Raw genomic sequence first — 2,940 nt, 5'->3', positions numbered from 1 at the left:
GCCGATGGACGTTATTCTCGGCAGGCTTTGAACTCCAGCCGGTCGTTGCTCTCGCCTCGCGCCTTTCTTGCCTCGTCTAATTCAGGACTATTAAATCTAGGGTGGTGTAAAATGTCAAATAGCCCAATAAGCCATGCTGTTACATTGTTTACAAAACAAGAACGGATCAAAGTGCATCAAGCGCACAGGTATCACGGTAATTTTATATTATTGAGTGACTGAATAATTTCGGTTCAGGGAAAGTATTTAAAAATTGTTTTTATGTTTTGTATTTATTTATCTATTTTATTCCCCTTTAGGTTGGTTTCTACCGGTGCTGAAAAAGATAAGAAAGCTGTGTGTGGCACGCACGAAGAAAAGGGAGGCGTATCGCGAAAAATAATCATAAAAAAGAGTCGACGACAAAAGATGATGTGTCAAATCAGTGTAGATCTGCTGGCAAGAAAATGGACAATACAAATTCATTTGCGCTGATTAGAATATAAGCACAATCGATTGGAATTCCTTTCCCGGGATTGGGGGAGAAAGTTCTCCGTTTGAAGTATAAAAGGTTATCGAAGCAGGGAGCAAAAACGAACTGGACCGAATGAAGAAGATTAGCCACTAAATGAGATCGTCGATAAGTTACAAGTTATCGCAAGGACCAGGTGACCCGATAATGGCGCATCCAGACTACGAGCAGCATCACTATCATCACGGTTGTCTGCTAATCCTTGTGCGCGGAATCGGTCCACTGAAGCCGCGATCTCTGCAGCGTGTTTTCGAACGAATTCAGCGACTGAACAACGTCAAAATTCCTGGTAAAGAAATTGTCCTGTTGTAAATTTTGCTTGATTAAAATTGACATCATTCATTGTAATTTCAGATTCTTCAGGAATAACTCGAGATATTTGGGTCCGATATATTAGAGACTATCCAGTGGATTCCGGACAAAACCTCCGCTTCTTCTAACTCGTCAGCTTCTTCTATCAGCTCCACATTTTCATCTGGATCAGGTAGCAGCACGGCCAGTGGAAGTTCTTCGCTCACCGATTCTGGAACGCTGGTTAACAAATCAACTACTACCCAGAAGTTCCCTCCGAACATTCTCCAACCGGAGGAAATTCCAGCCCGTTATCGAGAAGCGATTATTAATTACAGCAAGTATCGTAACGCAGGTATTATCGAAACAGAAGCTGCTCTGAAAGCAGCCAGAATCTGTATTGAACAGGGAAAAAAAATTGGACGTAGCAATGTTCCTTCAAAACGTACTTTACATTAACCTCAACATGACCGAACAACAGCGGGTTCGGCGGTTTGAAGTACTCACAGATCTGTACCAGAAAATAGGCTACAACAGAAAAGCCGCATTCTGCCAACGACTTGCTGCCTGGCAACACGTTGCCGTTAGTAACACCAACCCTGACTGGGGCCAAAGTTATCGACTCATGCTGGAAAGTTTCCCAGGGCACAAGCTCGTTCTTGAACCACAACAGGTACTCGAGAGCAACATCGGCTGGCCGGTTTTACAGATCGATCTTCTCCAACAGCTGGTGGGAACGGCCAGGCGGCTGGGACAATCGGCGTTAGCTACACGGCACATGACATTCCTGCTGCAAACGATGTGGCAACATTTGAACGCACACGATCAAAAAAAAATGGCACTACAGCTCCAAAATCTCAGCTCGCAGTGCGAGGGTGCACCGGTTCCGTTGGTATTGGAAAATGGAACCATCATACCGCCCGCGAATCTGACAGATCTACCCTTGTGCAGTCAACTGTTGGTAAAAGATTTGCCGTCGCACATGAAACCGCTCAAGGTTAGTATTTTCCATATCCCTACGCAATGCATCAGTCTGATGGGAACAATAATTGATATGGCATCTAATAATAATTTTCTCTACTATTGCTAAATGTTCTTTGTCTAGATTGTTGTTGCCAAAGCCGATAGTGGACCGTTCCTTTTCACGCCAATCCACTTCAGTTCGATGGATCGCCGCCAGCCGAAGGACGATAGTAAAATATCGTTCAACTGGATTCAGCACGATGTGTGCGAGGTGAACTTGAAACTGACCAACCCGCTGCCCTTCGAGCTTCAGGTAACTGACATCCGGTTACTAACAACAGGGGTAGTTTTCGAGGCATTCCCACAAACGGTGATGCTGCAGCCAAATGTCTTGACAACAGTGGCCCTGCACGGAACACCTATCGAATCGGGAGAGCTTGATATTCAAGGCTACAGCACCCACACGTTAGAAGTCAAATCGAACTGTCGCTTGAAACACATGTTACACCGAAATGAATTAGTAATTAGTTCTCAATGAATTTCGATATCAGGCGGGCGATGGCTAGAGATTTACCAAGAATAGAAATGCCGCCAAATATTATTTTTATAGGTGTAGGGGGAACTCGTCTATGGCCGGACACCGCCTATGACCGGACAACATAGATTTTTCGAATCCTAATAATGTTTTAACATCATGAAAATAAAGTTAATAGTAGCCTGATATGGTGTTAGAAATATGGTAATTCCACCTGAAAAGGAAAACCAATGAGAGGCATCTTAAGCTTTTGCCTAGTAGTACGGAGAGGATCGCCTGAACTTTGAATTTGTATTGTGGTCAGTTTTTTCGACTACAGAAGATATAACAAACAAAAAGGAAGTTCAAACGAAATATTAGGAAAATTCAAAAAAAAAATTGTCTATGACCTGACAAGAAAATATTCTAAATTATAGATTATTTCTGCTTGATTCTTACATTTTTTTCATCTCTATAGCACCCTCAAAAAATAATTAAAAAAAAAAATTGCACCCTCAAATGGTTAGCAGAAGATAAGGATTCAATAACGAAACTGTTTTGGTCATTGTATGTTTCATTCTGGTTTTTACAAAAGAACTTTTATGGCTGGCTTCATAAAACGTTCAGTATTGGAAAACACGTACTCACAAGACCTGTGCAA

General features: G+C 42.3%; 1 pseudogene; it reads left to right on the top strand.

The window, feature by feature from the left end:
- The first annotated feature begins 304 nt into the window (after nt 1–304).
- Nucleotides 305–2,303, top strand: LOC129738009 (protein brunelleschi-like; annotated as a pseudogene).
- The last annotated feature ends 637 nt before the right edge of the window (nt 2,304–2,940 follow it).

Source organism: Uranotaenia lowii, chromosome 1, assembly GCF_029784155.1.
Source record: "Uranotaenia lowii strain MFRU-FL chromosome 1, ASM2978415v1, whole genome shotgun sequence".
In the NCBI taxonomy this organism is placed as follows: domain Eukaryota; kingdom Metazoa; phylum Arthropoda; class Insecta; order Diptera; family Culicidae; genus Uranotaenia; species Uranotaenia lowii.
This window is presented reverse-complemented; position numbering and strand designations above follow the sequence as displayed.